The 18,964-nt window shown below is 42.4% G+C and overlaps 1 pseudogene across 1 annotated transcript; it reads left to right on the top strand.

Moving 5' to 3' along the window:
• Positions 1-7,077: 7,077 nt before the first annotated feature.
• Positions 7,078-18,746, top strand: LOC146578577 (uncharacterized; annotated as a pseudogene). Its single transcript, XR_014891473.1, has 3 exons — positions 7,078-13,057; positions 14,571-14,711; positions 15,162-18,746. The product of XR_014891473.1 is annotated as an uncharacterized LOC146578577 (transcript).
• Positions 18,747-18,964: the final 218 nt, after the last annotated feature.

Raw genomic sequence — 18,964 nt, 5'->3', positions numbered from 1 at the left:
GCAGAGCCGGAAAAGGAGGCGGAGCAAAGTGTGTGTGCAGGAGAGGAGTCGAGCAGAGAGAGCTGCTTTTTCATGAAACGGGAGTAAAGTAGTAAACTTACAGGAACATATACCACTGCCAACGTTGGGATTAATTTCTGCATCGATCTGCACACCCTTGTCTCCTGGATCGTAGCTCAGATCAGCGTGAACCACGTGGGTCTCTGCTCCCTGATTTGTTTAGAAAGACTTCCACCTTCATCACGGAGTTTCTCTCGGTTTGTGGGCTCATAAAAGGTAAACACCGAGCTAACTTTAATGTGGGTTCAGTTTATGCTGTTGATAATAATAGATTGCTTGGTATACATTGGAGTTAGGCAGACTGTAGAGTTTGTGATTGCTTGCAACATTATAATATGGCGGTTGCTAGGGGATAAGAATACATATAGAAAAATATTCTTTAAATGTGAACAAAAGGATGGGGTGCAGGGCAGGAGAACAACCAAACCCCAGGACATGAATCCACGGGTACAAGCGTGGGGGAGGGAAACCAGCCTTTAGAATAGGACTTCATAGGACCGTCTCTGTCTTGTTTCTTTATGTTGTTGTGGGTTCTTAAGAATGACACCATTACTTGAAGATAAGGTATTTTATCGAACTGTGGTTCACATGTAAACAAAGCATCGCCATCACAGTCTACCCCGAGGTAACTCCCTCTGCTCTCTAGCTCCCCCTACAGTCTAGGAGTGTTAACAACATAAAACATGATACTAGGCAAATAAGGATTTGCTGTTATCATTACATCTTCCTTTTTTTTCAACAATAAAATAACATACCTACTTTCACAAACATAAACAGTCTCTATTTGTTTTTTACTCGTTAAACCAGGCTTTGTCAAAGTAACGTTAACAACACAACTAGTTTTCAACAATTATGGTCCATTCAACACTAGTAAACAAACATAGTGAAACTTGCATAGATACTATGACATCATCTTCCAAACAACATGTCAACACATTACATCTGTTCAATCAGTCTAATAGGTGGCTTTACTTGTCTTACAGATCTTCTCAGTGTTTGTTCTTGTGTATGCATAGGTGTTTCAGGTGATAGTGTCTCATGTGTGTGTTGGGGTTGTTCAGCAGCCTCCAACCTCTGCTCCACTACTACTGGTCCCTTAAGAAGATCTCGGCGATTTCTTCTCAGCATAATTCCATCTTCTCTCTGAATGATGTATGATCGTGGTTGATCTTTCCTTAGAACAGTTGCTTTCTGTGCCCATGTGTTGGTTTTGTCTTTGAATCTCACTTGATCCCCAGCATGCAGTTCAGGTAGGTTTTTTGTTCCTCTGTCATAATAGAACTTCTGCTTTGCTTTTTGTTGCTCGTTAAACTTCTTCACGCTGTTTTCCTCTTTTGTTTTAAGCAGATTATCCTGAATGGGCAGGTTTGATCTCAGGCGTCGTCCCATAAGAAGCTGTGCTGGTGACATACCACACTCAAGTGGCATTGTGCGGTATACTAGCAGGCTTTGGTAGAAGTCAGCACCACTATCTCTCGCCTTACTCATCAGCCTCTTCACTGTTTGGACGGACTTTTCCACTAGTCCATTAGATTGTGGGTAGTGCGGGCTTGATGTTGTGTGAACAAAGTCCCATTCTTTGGCAAACTGTCCAAACCTAATATTGGAGAATTGTGGTCCATTGTCTGTGAACACTTCACTTGGCACACCGTGTCGTGCAAATACAGCTTTCATAGAGGTGATTACAGCCTCTGCTGTTGTTGTTTGCAGTCTACATACTTCTGGATACAAAGAGTAGTAGTCTGTGACCACAATATAGTGCCTCCAATATAGACACAAAGAGGTCAGCCCCCACTTTCTGATATGGTCGGTCTGGCACTGGGTGCGGCTTTAGTGGCTCGGCAGGATTGCTTGCTTGATATGTCAGACATGTTGAACAGTTCGACACTTCATTTGTCACATCCTGTTTAATCCGTGACCAGTACATCACCTCACGTGCTCTCCTTTTACATTTTTCCATGCCTAGATACCCTGCTTGTATCTTTTTGAGCATCTCTCCTCGCAGGCTCTTTGGGATGACAATTTTACTTCCCTTGAACACCACATCATCCACTACAGACAGTTCTGCTCTGCAGTTTCAATACTCTTGAATAACAGGTGAGCAGTTTTGCTTACAGCTGGGCCATCCATCTATGATGGTTTTGCGCAGTGTTTGTAACGTTCCATCTTTGCTTGTCTCTGTTCTGATGAGCTCCATCTTCCCTTCTGCAACAGGAAGTGCACTTGTGACCATGCTCACATATGCTCTTACATCATCATCCATCTTGGTGTTTGCTGGCTCATTCGGATCAATAGCTCGGGATAATGTGTCAGCTGTGTACATCAGCTTGCCAGGTGTGTACATCACGTTAAACGTGTAACGTTGCAGCCGGATCATCATTTTTTGAATTCTCAGTGGACAGTCATTTAGTGGTTTTTGGAACAATGCTATCAGTGGCTTGTGGTCACTTTCAACACTGATGGCCTGCCCGGACACAAACTGGTGAAATCTCTCACAGGCGTACGTTATGCTGAGCAGTTCTTTTTCAATCTGTGCATATCTTGTCTCTGCGTCTGTCATGGATCGCGATGCATATGCAACAGGCTGCCACTCATCATACTTCTGCAGAAGAACAGCTCCAAGCCCACTCTGTGATGCATCTGATGAGATCTTAATAGGTCTCATTGGATCATAAAACTTCAGAACTGGTTCCTTTGTAAGCAGATCTTTCAAGTCACGCCATGCTTTCTCATGTTCATGATTCCACTACCATTCGATTCTCTTTTCAGTTAGCTGTCTCAGTGGCGCCATTTTTTCTGAGAGATTGGGTATGAATTTTCCCATGTAGTTTATCATGCCATTAAATCTCTGCACATCTTTCTTGCATTGCGGCCTCGGCATGTTTTCAATTGCAGACACCTTTTGAGGATCTGGTCTGATGCCTTCACTGCTCAGGATATCTCCAACGAATGTCAGTTCCTTCGCCCCAAGCTGACATTTCTCTTTGTTCAGCTTCAGATTGGCTTTTCTGGTTGCTTCAAGAACATTTCTCAGTCTCATGTCATGTTCAGCTTTTGTGCTACCCCACACAATGATGTCATCCATTGACGTGTCTACTCCTTCCAATTGTTCATAGATCATGTGTATTGTCTTGTGATACACCTCAGGTGCTGAAGCAATGCCAAACGGCAGTCGCTGGAATCTACCTGCATATATTTATTAGTTTCAGGTTGGCCATTCTTGTATTTTGCTCGTTTGTGTTGTTGTGTTTGCACATCTCTGTTGCTTGTGGGGCTCGCACACAAGAATTTCACTCGCATGTGCTGTGCCAGTGTGCCTGCACATGTGATGTGACAATAAAAGTGATTTGATTTGATTTGATTTGAGCTACGGGGGCCTGAGCTACAGGTGGCACTGGAGCTACGGGGGCCTGAACTGAGGGTGACACTGGAAACTGAACTGAGGGTGACGCTGGAAACTGAACTGAGGGTGACGCTGGAAACTGAACTGAGGGTGACGCTGGAAACTGAGCTGAGAGTGGCTGCGGGGGAGCTAACTGAGCTGAGAGTGGCTGCTGAGCAGGTGATATGCTGTTCACAATATCATCTGCCGCACAGAACACCGCCCCTGAATGAACAGTCACACAGTCCGAAAATGGAAAAAAGTCCTCACTCACCACAGCCGGCGCATTAGAAGCCCGAACGTCCGGCTGTGGGGTGGCGCGCTGGCGGCGCGATCTGCGTTTCCTCCCCGCAGACGGCTCCGACGGGCCGGGCAAGATCACATCCGGCGAGTCGGGCAGCGAGGCAGGAGTGGCTGAGAGGAGGTGAGGTGTGTGCCGGAGAAAAGTCTGCATGGTCGGAGGAAGCGAGCTTAGAAGCCATGGCAGGCCAGAAAAGAGCCGTTGTAGCCGACTTTCTTGGTGCGGCGAAGCTCCTCTGGAGGGTTCTCAAGCCACAGCCCGAGGAGAATCTCCACGTTATACGTAACGTCATCCCGGAGTTCCTCGGACGGATGTACTGCCGCTGGGTCCATGGTGGCTGGTTCGTACTGTCACGGTTTGCCGGGGCAAGCCGTGTGGAGTTGTAGAAAGGACCAAAAAGGCGGTAGCTCTGGTGCAGGTGAGTATTTATTTACAGGAGTGGGTACTAACAGCAATGGTGGGAAAACATGAACCCGGAAACCTAAACTGGGTAAAACTAACAAAACCAACCAGAAACTAACAAAACCAACCAGAAACAAAGATGCAGAGAGATCCGGGGAAATACACATGGAGAGATGCAGGGAGACCGAGCGGAAACAACACAGATGACATAAGACATAAGACGCAGACCTTCACAATAAAACAGGAAACACATACACGCAATGACATAACACACCAGCTTAACACAGACTGGGGGACACAGAACATAGGAACATGAACCATGAAACAGAAGAGTACAAACACCCAAGGTAACCAAAACCACAGAAAACTAATAAACTAAACATAAACACGGAGTCGCAGACTCCGGACCATGACAAGAGGTCTATTATTACATAGTGAGTGAGAAAGGTGACTGGAAAGGAAAAACTCAATGCTTCATGTGAATCCCCCGGCAGCCTACGTCTATTACAGCATAACTAAGGGAGGATTCAGGGTCACCTGGTCCAGCCCTAACTATATGCTTTAGCAAAAAAGAAAGTTTTAAGCCTAATCTTGAAAGTAGAGATAGTGTCTGTCTCCTGAATCCAAACTGGAAGCTGGTTCCACAGAAGAGGGGCCTGAAAACTGAAGGCTCTCCCTCCCATTCTACTTTTAAATACTCTAGGAACAACAAGTAGGCCTGCAGAGCGAGAGCGAAGTGCTCTAATAGGGTGATATGGTACTACAAGGTCATTAAGATAAGATGGGGCCTGATTATTTAAGACCTTGTATGTGAGGAGCAGGATTTTGAATTCAATTCTGGATTTAACAGGAAGCCAATGAAGGGAAGCCAAAACAGGAGAAATATGCTCTCTCTTTCTAGTCCCTGTCAGTACTCTTGCTGCAGCATTTTGGATTAGCTGAAGGCTTTTCAGTGAGTTTTTTGGACATCCTTATAATAATGAATTACAGTAGTCCAGCCTGGAAGTAATAAATGTATGAACTAGTTTTTTGCGTCACTCTGAGACAGGATATTTCTAATTTTAGAGATGTTGCGCAAATAGAAGAAAGCAGTTTTACATACACTCAACAAAAATATAAACGCAACACCTTTGTTACTGCTCCCATTCCCCATGGGATGGACGTAGAGACCTAAAATTCATTCCAGATACACAATATAACCATCCCTCCCAAACAGTGGTCACAAATCAGTCCAAATGTGTGGTAGTGGGCACATCTGCTATATTGAGATAATCCATCCCACCTCACAGGTGTGCCACATCAGGATGCTGATCTGACATCATGAATAGTGCACAGGTGTACCTCAGACTGCCCACAACAAAAGGCCACCCTGGAATGTGCAGTTTTTTGCGCCATTGGGGGTCTGGGGACCCAGAACCGGTCAGTATCTGGTGTGACCACCATTTGCCTCATGCAGTGCAACACATCGTCGCATGGAGTCTATCAGATTGTCAATTGTGGCCTGTGGAATGTTGGTCCACTCCACTTCAATGGCTGTGCGAGGTTGTTGGATATTCGTGGGAACTGGTACACGCTGTCGTATACGCCGGTCAAGCACATCCCGAACATGCTCAATGGGTGACATTTCCGGTGAGTATGCTGGCCATGCAAGAACTGGGACATTCTCAGCTGCCATCTGCCCTGAACAATGTGAACCATGATTCATCCGTGAAGCGCACACCTCTCCAACGTGCCAGACGCCATCGAATGTGAGCATTTGCCCACACAAGTCTGTTACGGCGACGAGCTGGAGTCAGGTCAAGACCCCGATAAGGATGACGTGCATGCAGTTGAGCGTCCCTGAGACGGTTTCTGACAGTTTGTGCAGAAATTGTTTGGTTGTGCAAACCAATTGTTCCAGCAGCTGTCTGGGTGGCTGGTCTCAGACGATCTTGGAGGTGAACCTGCTGGATGTGGAGGTCCTGGGCTGGTGTGGTTACACGAGGTCTGCGGTTGTGAGGCCGGTTGGATGTGCTGCCATATTCTCTGAAACGCCTGTGGAGACGGCTTATGGTTGAGAAATGAACATTCAATGCACGGGCAACAGATCTGGTTGACATTCCTGCTGTCAGCATGCCAATTGCACGCTACCTCATTGCTTGTGGCATCTGTGGCATTTTGCTGTGAGACAAAACTGCACATTCCAGGGTGGCCTTTTGTTGTGGGCAGTATAAGGTACACCTGTGCACTACTCATGATGTCAGATCAGCATCCTGATGTGGCACACCTGTGAGGTGGGATGGATTATCTCAATATAGCAGATGTGCCCACTACCACACATTTGGACTGATTTGTGACCACTGTTTGGGAGGGATGGTTATATTGTGTATCTGGAATGAATTTTAGGTCTCTACGTCCATCCCATGGGGAATGGGAGCAGTAACAAAGGTGTTGCGTTTATATTTTTGTTGAGTGTATTTGTTTAATATGTGCGTTGAAGGACATATCCTGGTCAAAAATGACTCCAAGTGCCGAGTACAAAAACCTCAGTTTTATCTGAATTAAGAAGCAGAAAGTTAGCGGCCATCCAGGTCTTTATGTCTTTAAGACATGCCTGCAGTTTAACTCATTGGTGTGTGTTATCTGGCTTCATGGACAGATAGAGCTGGGTGTCATCTGCATAGCAGTGAAAATTTATGCTATGTCTTCTAATGATACTGCCTAATGGAAGCATGTATAATGTAAACAGAATTGGTCCTAGCACTGAACCCTGTGGAACTCCATAATTAATCTCAGTGTGTGACGAGGACTCTCCATTTACATGCACAAATTGGAGTCTATTAGATAGATATGATACAAACCACTGCAGTGCAGTACCTGTAATACCTACAGCATGTTCTAATCGCTCTAATAGGATATTATGGTCAACAGTATCGAATGCTGCACTAAGGTCTAGCAGGACAAGCACAGAGATGAGTCCACTGTCAGAGGCCATAAGAAGATCATTTGTAACCTTCACTAAAGCTGTTTCTGTGCTGTGATGAGCTCTGAAACCTGACTGAAACTCTTCAAATAAACCATTCCTCTGCAGATGATCTGTTAGCTGTTTGACAACTACTCTTTCAAGGATTTTTGATATGAAAGGAAGGTTGGAGATTGGCCTATAATTAGCTAAGTCTGCTGGGTCTAGAGATGGCTTTTTGAGTAAAGGTTTAACTACAGCCAGCTTGAAGGCCTGTGGTACATAGCCGATTATTAGAGATAGGTTGATCATATTTAAGATCGAACAATTAATTAATGGCAGGACTTCTTTGAGCAGTTTTGTAGGAATGGGGTCTAAAAGACACGTTGATGGTTTGGAGGAAGTAATTATTGAAGTTAACTCAGAAAGATCAATTGGAGAAAAAGAGTCTAACTTAACATCAATGGTACTAAGAGTAGCTGTAGATAATATTACATCTGTGGGATGATTATTGGTAATTTTTTCTCTAATGATAAAAATTTTATTTGTGAAGAAGTTCATGAAGTCATTACTAGTTAATGTTAAAGGGATGGCTGGCTCAAAAGAGCTCTGACTTTTTGTCAGCCTGGCTACAGTGCTGAAGAGAAACCTGGGGTTGTTTTTATTTTCTTCAATCAGTGATGAATAGTAAGATGTTCTGGCTTTGCGGAGGGCTTTCTTATAAAGCAGCAAACTATTTCTCCAGGCTAAATGATGATCCTCTAAATTTGTGACACGCCATTTCCTCTCCAGATTATGAGTCATCTGCTTTAGGGTACGTGTTTGAGAATTATACCACGGAGTCAGGTACTTCTGATTAGAAACCCTAGTTTTCACTGGAGCTACAGTATCCAGAGTCGTACGTAGTGAGGAGGTGAAATTATTAACAAGATAATCGACCTCTGTAGCGTTCAGATAGCTGCTCTGCTCTGTGTTGGTACAGGGCATTGAAGATGATAACAGTGGGTGGATTATATTCTTAAACTTAGTTACAGCGCTTTCAGAAAGACATCTACTTTGATAAAGTCTACTCTCCACCGCTGTGTAATCAATTATTGTAAATGTAAATGTTATCAGGAAATGATCAGACAGGAGAGGGTTTTCAGGAAACACTGTTAAATGTTCAGTTTCTATGCCATATGTTAAAACAAGATCTAGAGTGTGATTAAAGTGGTGGGTGGGTTCTTTTACATTTTGAGAGAAACCAATTGAGTCTAATAACAGATTAAATGCCATGTTAAGGCTGTCATTTTTAGCATCTACATGGATGTTAAAATCACCCACAATAATTATTTTATCTGAGCTCAGAACTAAATTAGATATAAAGTCTGAGAAATCAGACAGAAACGCTGTGTAAGGCCCAGGTGGACAATAGATGATAACAAGTAAGACTGGTTTCTGAGTTTCACAGCACGGGTGGACAATGTTAAGCATCAGGCTTTCAAATGAATTAAAAGTCTGTCTTGGTCTTTCATTAATTAATAGGCTGGTGTGAAAAATTGCTGCCACACCGCCCCCTCGGCCTGTGCTTCGAGATTTCTGGTAGTTAGAATGACTCGGGGGTGTTGATTCATTTAAACTAACATAATCATCCTGCTGCAACCCGGTTTCTGTAAGAAAGAGTAAATAAAATTTGTATAATCAATTCAATAATCAAAATAATCAATTATTAAGTCATGTACTAACAGAGACTTGGAGGAGAGAGACCTAATATTTAATAATCCACATTTCACTGTTTTACTCTTTGGTTCAGATGTGGATACCGTATTGTTCTTTCTTTGTAATTGTTTATGTTTAAGTTGTTTGTTGCTGGATTTTAGTTTGTCTTTTGTCTTTTTGGAAGCTGACACAGTCTCTATGGAGATGGGTTTTTGGGGGGGTAGCAAGAGGAGAGAAGCTGCAGACAGGCGTGTAAGACTGCAACTCTGCTTCCTGGTCCCAACTCTGGATAGTCATATTTTGGGGGGTTTAATAAATTTGTCCATATTTGTAGAAATGAGAGCTGCTCCATCCAAAGTGGGATGGATGCTGTCTCTCCTAACAAGACCAGGTTTCCTCCAGAAGGTTTGCCAATTATCTATGAAGCCCACATCGTTTCTGGGACACCAATCAGACAGCCAGCAATTTAAGGAGAACATGCAGCTAAACATGTCACTCCTGGTTTGATTGGGGAGGGGACCAGAGAAAACTACAGAGTCCGACATTGTTTTGGCAAAGTTGCACACCGATTCAATATTGATTTTAGTGACCTCCGATTGGCGTAACCGGGTGTCATTACTGCCGACGTGAATTATGATTTTACTGAATTTACGTTTACCCTTAGCCAGCAGTTTTAAATTTCCTTCAATGTCGCCTGCTCTGGCCCCTGGAAGACAATTGACTATGGTTGCCGGTGTCTCTAGCTTCACATGTCTGAGAACAGAATCACCAATTACCAGAGTTTGACTCCCGGCGGGTGTGTCGCAGAGTGGGGAAAAACGGTTAGACACATGAACGGGTTGGTGGTGTACCTGGGGCTTCTGTTTAGGACTATGCTTCCTCCTCACCGTCACCCAGCTGCCCTTTTTCCCCAGCTGCTTGGGGTCTGCCGGGGAACAGCTAGCGGGGCCTACGCTGTCTTCGGCTGAAAAAAGAATGTATTTAAAAGTTGTTAATTAAATTGCTAAGCAAATAAGCTACTCAGAAACACCACTGTGTTTGAGCAGGAACAGGAAGTGATACTCTACCGCAGAGCGAGCGAACACCAAGTGACAGCGCCACCAAGAGTGCAGGAAGGTCCCAGCATTGTTACTTCAAGGAAACTGAAAAACGAATTAGAAACATTTTGCCTTGAGCATCAACAACTTAGAAAGGCCTGTCCGTGCCCACCGCCCTACGCACTGCACTCTATGCCGAGGAAGGAGGATGGGAAACTAGCGTGGCTGGCAGCTTTAAGACTCAAACACCCTCCAAAGAGAATTTATGTTTGCTCCTTTCGTTTTATCGATAAAAAGCCCACAGAGCAACACCCCGACCCGGAGCTTTATCTGGGCTATGACCACCAAAGAAAAGAAAGAAAGAAAAGAAGAAAGCTATTGGGGCTCAAGAGTTGGGAGTTCGCCTTGTAATCGGAAGGTTGCCGGTTTGAGCCCCGGCTTGGACAGTCTCGGTCGTTGTGTCCTATGGCAAGACACTTCACCTACCGCCTACTGGTGTTGGCCAGAAGGGCCGATGGCACGATATGGCAGCCTCGCTTCTGTCAGTCTGCCCCAGGACAGCTGTGGCTACAACTGTAGCTTGCCTCCACCAGTGTGTGAATGTGTGTGTGAATGGGTTGATGACTGGGTGTGTAAAGGGGTCCCTAGGGGGGACTACTAAAAGCGCTATACAAATACAGGCCATTTACCATTTACTCACTTGGACCACTTTGAGTGTGACAGCTTCCAGTAACACGAACAAAAACACAGAATCTGTACCCGGTGTTGTGCCAAAAAGTGATTGTCTGCCAAAAACTGATTTCCGGTATTTGCCAAAAAGTGTTTACTCGTTTTTAAACTGCTATAAGTAACTTGTTGGGCTATAATATGTGAAACATATGTCAAATGCATCCCTAATGGATGACACAAAGTCATACTGAGCCACAAACAACATTCGTGTAACAAGGTAGAAGGCGCAATCAGCTTTTGGCAGCGACTTTTATATAACCTTTATTTATGCAGTTAAAAAAATGTCATTAACATTAAAAATGTCTTCTGTAAGAGTAAGTTGGCCAAGAGGACAGCAGAAATGGCAGCAAATATTACAATAGTTCTGAAAAAATATGTTAAGTGGGATAAAGGACCGGATTGGTTATAATGTAAGTACAATAACACAGAGAAATTTAAGAGGCTTATCCCTCAAAGCTTTAAATACAAAAAAGTTGCAAAAAATAGTTTACAATAACAGGAAACTTATTTTGAGTGTCTTCATAGTTTTATTTTGGAGATACACCAATTTTTATATACTGCAGGAAAAACAAAAAAACAATCCTATGATGCAAATTTGCAAAGAAAACAGCAGGTGCATTAAAATAAACTATTTCCAGCAGTGCAATTCGAGTTCTAAGCATCCCAGAAACTATTCAGAAAAATCAAACATGACCAGTATAGGCTTTTAAGGCCTACAAGTAAAAAACTACAATTTCTGCGAAAATGACGTCACTTCCGGTTTCGGCCAGGAAATGGCGGACATGTGATAGTTCGCGCTGACCTCTGTTTCACTGTGGGAAGTGTTACGAACAGCTGATCGGATCGGCAAAGCGTGTTTCTGGAATATTATGTTTTTGTTCCTGCAAGCGCTTTTTATGCAATTTTTGCAAAGCTTTATGTGGAAGGCAACCGTGACCGAGGGCAAGCTGATGGCACAACATGTAAGTACAACTCCTCCGGTTTCATATGCAAAACAAATTTTTGCGCTAGCTTACACGGTTCAGGGTTCTTCAGGGATTTAAAAAATAGTTACACAAAACAGAGCGTGCTGCTCTGACCGGCTTTAAAGGGTTAACAATGACTTTAAAAAATAATATAAAATAGTGTGCAACACCACTGAAGTTTTTTTTTACCTGTCTTTTCAGCCAACGGCAGTCACTCTCCTCTCCAAATAACTTCTGCTTAGCTTTCCGAGCTTCCCTCGGGTGCTCTTAATCAGCGGTCTCCAACCTTTTATGCGCCACGGACCGGTTTATGCCCGACAATATTTTCACGGACCGGCCTTTAAGGTGTCGCGGATAAATGAGGGAGGGGCTAATAATCGGCTCAGTCATTTTTAATGATCGTTGAAAGCCCAGATCGTAATCGTGATTAAAATTAGATTAATTGAGCAGCCCTAACGGAAACATTGGAAGTCAGTTTTAGGCAGGCGATCATCTTTTGGCACAACACCGGTAAGTGAAAGTCTAAATGTGGTTTGCCACAGTTTCACATTTTAATCACACAAATTAATCACGAAAATACTTTTTCTAAATAATAGCCTATGGTGAATGGCGTTAGTATCAGCACTAGCTGGTTATTAGCAGCAAAGTCTCAATTTTAATGAAAGTTTACACCCATGGTTAGTAATTAACACCAGCCACATGCTGCCAAAACTATATATGGCTTCATTTAATTGTCCCAGAGAGATTAGCCCCAAGGGCTGTAAAGGTCTTAGGTTTGTGTTTATGCAGAACATGTTAACAGAGTTATTAGAGGCAATTATTTTATCATTCATTTAAAGCGCTTGCAACTGCATGAAAACTCAGGTAAAAATTTTAAAGGCAACCTTTGCAAAAATACCAACATTTGTGACTTTTTTTAGAATGAAAAAATGGTTTATGATATTGCACTGTAAATGAAACATGCTCACTAGGTGTTCAGATCACAAGTGTGGCAGTCTTGAGCCCTGTGCAAAACATTGTAAGTTGCACTTGCATGTAATAGCCTCTTCTGCCAGTTTTCTGCAGCTGCAGCTCTCCATCTACCAGTTTGATATCGCTGCATTTCTGGGTAAGCTACTCCGTGATTGAAGAATAAGTTGGCACAGGACATTTTATTTCTTGAAGCACATCTGAGTCAATGACCCCGTCAGGACTCGCAGAGAGCCATGGCTCCTGGATGCTGATAACACTACCCATGTGAAGGATGTTCATACCCTGTTCTTTCAGCTGATGACAAGCTCTTCATTTTATTTACCATAGTTTGTTTCATAATTCCCACGAAAAGAAGGGTACATGTGCTCAGATAAAAATTTGTCATTTTTTGTGGTGGCACGTACTGGAACTTTTTTTAGCAGAGCTTGCTGTAAGTCTGAGTTTCCTACAGTTGTGCCACAAATCAGATGCACTTTGCTCTTTTGTTTCTTCTTGTAATTGTTCTGCTTGCTTTTCAGAAACTTGAATATATGCCTGGTAGAATGCCCTGCATGGAATACAGCTTAGTTTGTAAGTGCTTATGTGCTTGGTGTGGCTGAAAGAATTACTCATCAACTTAACTGTTGCGGTGAGGACCTGCAGATGGCGAGGCACTGTAACACTTTCCAATCAATGTGTTCTTGAGGAGGAAAAGTGGCTCCACTTGTGCTTTGCTAACGCTGTCAATAAAGTCTTGATGTGTAAGGTGATATGGTGGGTTAGGGAGAGTTTGTGTCACTGCAGTCCGGGAGTTCACATCGTACTGCTGCTCTGCCCTGTGATGTCTGAAGTTTATCTGGCTTAGACGTTTAGGTTCAAGGTTCTTTGCTGTCCCTGCATTCCACCTGCGTTGCTCATCTGTACATGCAAGCCTGGCCTTTCCACTGATCACAGAATTCTGCACCTTTAACAAACATTAATAGTTAGTACTACTAATCCAAAATACTCAAAGCTTCATAAAACTGAAACAAACATTTATTTTTAGCTCCATTCTGCTGCTGATACATACTTTAGGTTTCTGAATATTAAACTTGTTGTTGCCTTTCATAGTGTGTAACTTGAAGGTAGGGCTGGGCCGTTCACAGTAATGCATTGTTAGGCAACAATAAGAAAATGAAATATCGCGATAGAATATGGGTAAAACGCGCATGCACAGTGCCTTTGTGTTCATACACACATGGCCGAAAAAGCACGGCGGCAGCGTTGAATGAGAACCGGAGGAAAGTGGATTGTTGAGTGAAACGGATGAATCAGAATTGGTTTGTAAAAATGGTGCCACTTGACTGGTTTTGTGTTTGTCAGTCAGATACACAACAAAGCACTTTTTTTTTGTAGAACATACAAGCGGGCCATCGTTATTCCCGGATTTGTCCGACTAAGGTGCTCGCAAATCTGGGAATAATCTGGGTCCTAAACCATTTCAGGTCCCAAAGTTAAACAAACACTGCGGCATCACTGAGAGTTTAAAACTGTCTAAATTCTTTCATCTTTAATAAAAAGATCAGCATTGGTGCTTTACCAGGTGTAACTATGAAGTTTAACATCCAGGCATTCATGAAAACAGAATTTATTACATTTAATGCGGTAAACGAGTTAGCAGGAGGTTAGCTTGCTAGTTTTGCTAGTTACCCAAGCATGATATAGCATGTTCTGACTGCGAGATTTCTGAATAAATTCTAACATACAGCTGTTGTGTGATTTTTGAAATGTTTTTTGAAAACCTCATTACCATCCACGGGGAGCTAGGATGGTAATGAGGTGCTTGGAAATGTTGTAGTTGGCTGAGTTTATACTGCTACCAATGAGTCTGAGCGGGACTCCTTTGTGGAACTATGTAATATTGACATATATACAGGGTGTAGCATCCCCTGGCTAAAGGCGGTGACATACAGGACAGTCAGTGGCTTTTTACCTTTCAAGTTCTTGTATGCAACTGATGACTTTCTATTTGTAGTTGCTTCTGGGGTTTTACCTTGAAGCTTTATAGGTACTGTTGTCACTGAGGAGTGTAGTAATGTTTATTTGCTCTGCTTCTTTTTGTCAGGGATAAAATACGTCTAAATAGTTTTTGTGTCCCAGCTGAGTAACAGGAGGACAAGAGTCTGGTGGTGCAGCATAGGAACAATTTCAGCCATTTGGACTCAGCTCAGCCACTACAGAGGAAACAATGACTTCAATACAGAAGGTGAGAAAAGTATCACAGTTACACTGTTATTGAAACTGTGTGCACAGCTGGTTGGTTTTTAAAACACGTTAACAGCAGCTTTATCTTTTCCATCCTGGGCTCCTCCATATATACAGACTCTACATTCACAACCAAAAACCACTGAAGTTAGAAGAAAATACAAAGATCATATTTTATCAGCACATATTGAAACAACAATATCATCTGTTGAACTCAAAACTTTTTATGAAGTAAAAGATTTTCTCCACTTATCAGTATTTCTTCAATAATGTCATTTTCATTACAACTCTCATTGCACATCATTGTAATGTGACACTATCACCAGAAGGTGTTGGAAATACACCAACAATGTGTTTGTTGTCACATTAAATTCCACTAATGGAGGGAGTTACAGTTTGTTCCACGACTGCATTTCACTCACTGCCTCTGTTTGTATCTCTGTCACTGCAGGACCAACGTGAGGCGGAAAAACAGTGCTCTCAGGAGGCCGACAAACCTCACAGAAGAAAGGGAGAGAAAACATACAGCTGTGATGAGTGTGGGAAGGATTTTACTCGGAATGACGGCCTAAAAATACACCAACTCATCCACAGTGGAGTTAAACCTTACAGCTGTGGTGAGTGTGGAAAATCTTTTACTCAGGCTGGAAGCTTAAAAAAACACCAACTCATCCACAGTGGACTTAAACCTTACAGTTGTGACTTGTGTGGAAAGTCTTTTAACCGGGCTGGAAGCTTAAAATTACACCAACTCATCCACAGTGGAGTTAAACCTTACAGCTGTGATGAGTGTGGGAAGGATTTTACCTGGTCTGAAAGCCTAAAAAGACACCAACTCATCCACCGTGGAGTTAAAGCGTACAGCTGTGACTTGTGTGGAAAGTCTTTCACCGAGGCTGGAGGCTTAAAAAAACACCAACTCATCCACAGTGGAGTTAAAGCGTACAGCTGTTACTTGTGTGGAAAGTCTTTTTCACGGGCTGGAGGCTTGAAGACGCACCAACTCATCCACAGTGGAGTTAAACCTTACAGCTGTGACTTGTGTGGAAAGTCTTTTACCCAGGCTGGAGGCTTACAAAGACACCGACTCATCCACAGTGGCGTTAAAGCATACAGCTGCGACTTGTGTGGAAAGACTTTTACCCAAGCTAAAGACTTAAAATCACATCATGTCATCCACAGTGGAGTAAAACCGTACAGCTGTAACTTGTGTGGAAATTCTTTTAGACGGGCTGGAGGCTTAAAAAAACACCAACTCATTCACAGTGGAGTTAAAGAGTACATCTGTGGCTTGTGTGGTAAAGCTTTTGCTCAAAATGGCCACTTGCAGAAGCATCTAGTTACCCACTCTGGAATTAAGGCGTACAGCTGCGACTTTTGTGGAAAAACTTTCAACGACAAACACAACCGAAATAGTCACCTACGGATTCACACTGGAAATGATGTTTACTGCTGTGATCAGTGTGGGAAACTGTTTGCAACAGACGCACAGTTAAAACAACACATGTTTATCCACACTGAGGAGAGACCTTATAAATGTGACCTGTGTGAGAAGACTTTTAAATCTCCACATCACCTGAATAAACACCAACAGATCCACACCAGAAAGTAACTCTACAAGTGCAGTTACTGTGAGATATGTATTTGATTTTTTTTATCCTGTAATTCTAACCTGATTATTTGGAACAAGTCTCATCAGTAAACTCCACAGAGTTCAGATGGAATCTGTAGTTTTTATTAGAGATGGCACGATACCACTTTTTTATGTCCGATACCGATACCGATATCATAAATTTGGATATCTGCCGATACCGATTTGAATCCGATATAGTGTTTTTTAATCAACAAAACTGTTTTTTAAATATCTTGCTGCATTTTGTATAAGTTCATACTCAAGTTTAAAACAACAACTATACTAAAGCTATTCTGTTATACCTCAATGCAAAAAAAAATATTTCATAGTTCAGCAATACTGATCAATCTAATAAACTTAAACCTACACCATCCTCCCTATTCTGGTATTTTAAAGAGTACTTAGCATAAATATTAAGCAACCTAACTAATAGGGTTCCAACTCCCAGCAACAACAAAAATAAATAAATAAAAAATAGGGAACCACCCCTCACGCGCCACCTCATGATGCTTAATCGACGTAATCAACCTTAATTTGATGCAGTGTGAAAAAAAATGCACAGAAATCAATTATTTTTCAAGAAATATTAAATAGATTCAACATCTTTCTTCAACAAAATTGCAGACTGCACAGATGGTACCTTCCCAAAGGAAAAAGTACTATAGCTTATGAGGGTATATTAGACTTAATAGTTACTATATACAGTAATTGACTTCTATTCATTTTACATCAAATTAAAACTTTGGGTGTCAGATAATTATTTATTAAAAGCTAGACATTTTAAATGAGAATAAGAAAGAAAAATATGTCTTTTTGCCCCCTTTTCCCTGTTAATGCCCTATCGGCCCCCCTGGCTAAACTTTGCTAGATCCGCCCCTGCACAGTTACCAGCGTCAGCTACGTAGAAAAAGATCCTGGTGTAGAAAGTAATATTAAATAAATTCTAACAACAGCTGATCAAGCTTAAACGTGCTGCTGTTGTTCAGCCGCTGGTTTCCTCCTTCTGGTGCAAAGTCGGCCAAAATCAAACAAGAGAGACGGACTCGGGACAGAAAAGCCGATCAGCTGATCATTAAGCAGTTTCATGATTGAAGTAGCAGCAAGAAGAGGCAGTCGCTCCATATATCGTTTGTTAAGCTTAACGCAGGAATGCTTTACAAACATTCAGAGATGGACTTACACACTTGCTTTACTTCTCTCGGGGATAACTTTGTCGGAGATGAAATGCCGGGTTGCTAGCGAAGCTCCAAATGCTATCCAGACCACTGACAGGTCCCGCATGCCACAGCCGCTGTATCACGTGATGCATACTGCTCCGACGTGCTAACGTTCTGAGGTGAGTTACGGCGTGTCGCAAGTTTTGTGAGGTGCTTTCGTGATATTTAATGGATCGGATTACATTTTTTATTTTTCTCCGATATCCGATCCAGTAATTTAGGTCAGTATCGGACCGATACCGATACGTAATATCGGATCGGTCCATCTCTAGTTTTTATTATGAAAACTGTGGTGGTGGGAAAGAGTTTCTCTGTGACCTTTGTGGAAAAACTTCCAATCATCAACGGGACCTAAAACCACATCAACGTAGACACACTGGAGACAAAATGAACTACTGCAAAGAATGTGGAAGAGGCTTCCACACACCAAGTACATTAAAAATACACGAACTCTTCCACATTGGGTTCAAAATGCACACCTGTGACTAGTGTGGGTCATCCTTCACCACTGCACGTGAGCTTAAAGAACAATCATAAGTGAATCCACACAAGAGAGACACCATGCAAGTGCAGACACTGTGACAAAAGCTTCTCACAATCAGGTCATCGTAACAAACATGAACGTACACACATGGAAGTGAACTTCAGCTGTGACCAGTGTGACAAGAGCTTCAGGAATCTCAGTTCATACTCCGAACACAAACGATCCCACACTGTAAATAAACTGTTTCACTGTTACCAATGTGCAAAAACATTCACTTCATTATCTGCTCTGTGCAAACATCAGCCTGATCATGCAGGACTGAAATCACTGGATCACAATGACTCTGAAGAGAGAGAAAGATCCTCTTCTGGTTTCAGAGTTGGACTTGAGATCAGGCTCCACAGAGTTCAGATGGAACGTGTAGTTTTTATTATGAAATCCTGATAATGTTAAAGCATTAGTTATATTTGATTAACTCTGTGTAAAGTTTGTCTTATTAAATAGTTTGGTGTGAAAAACAAAGAATTGGTCTCAGAACAAGTAGTTTGTTTCCGATTCAAACTAATTTAACTGTTTTCAGTGGTACATGTGGAGGTTTGTCAGAGGAGGAGACTCACACTGAACAGAGAGTATGTTTAAAATGCTTTGTGACTAACATCTCACACATTCCAATAAAGCTGTTGTTCCTTCATTGCAACAGCAGTTTGCAGATGTGTTGTGCACCTTCTTGAAATGCAGCCTGGCATGAAAGTGTGTCCATGGCCTAACAGGTTGCCTGAGCAGAAGAGACAAATTGTGAAAAAAGGAATTGGCTGAAATGGTGAAAATGCTGTTATCATAGGATGAAGTGAGGATTTGTTCCTCAGTGTTTGGTCTCCTATGCTTATCTGTTTGCCAGATGAGTTGTCCCAGGTTTTGAG

This window comes from Mchenga conophoros, linkage group LG3 (assembly GCF_057382185.1).
Source record: "Mchenga conophoros isolate Kocher_MC1m ecotype Shallow Benthic linkage group LG3, M_conophoros_male_GT1.1, whole genome shotgun sequence".
Classification (NCBI taxonomy): domain Eukaryota; kingdom Metazoa; phylum Chordata; class Actinopteri; order Cichliformes; family Cichlidae; genus Mchenga; species Mchenga conophoros.
The sequence above is the reverse complement of the archived record's forward strand: the minus strand, read 5'-3'. Positions and strand labels throughout refer to the sequence as shown.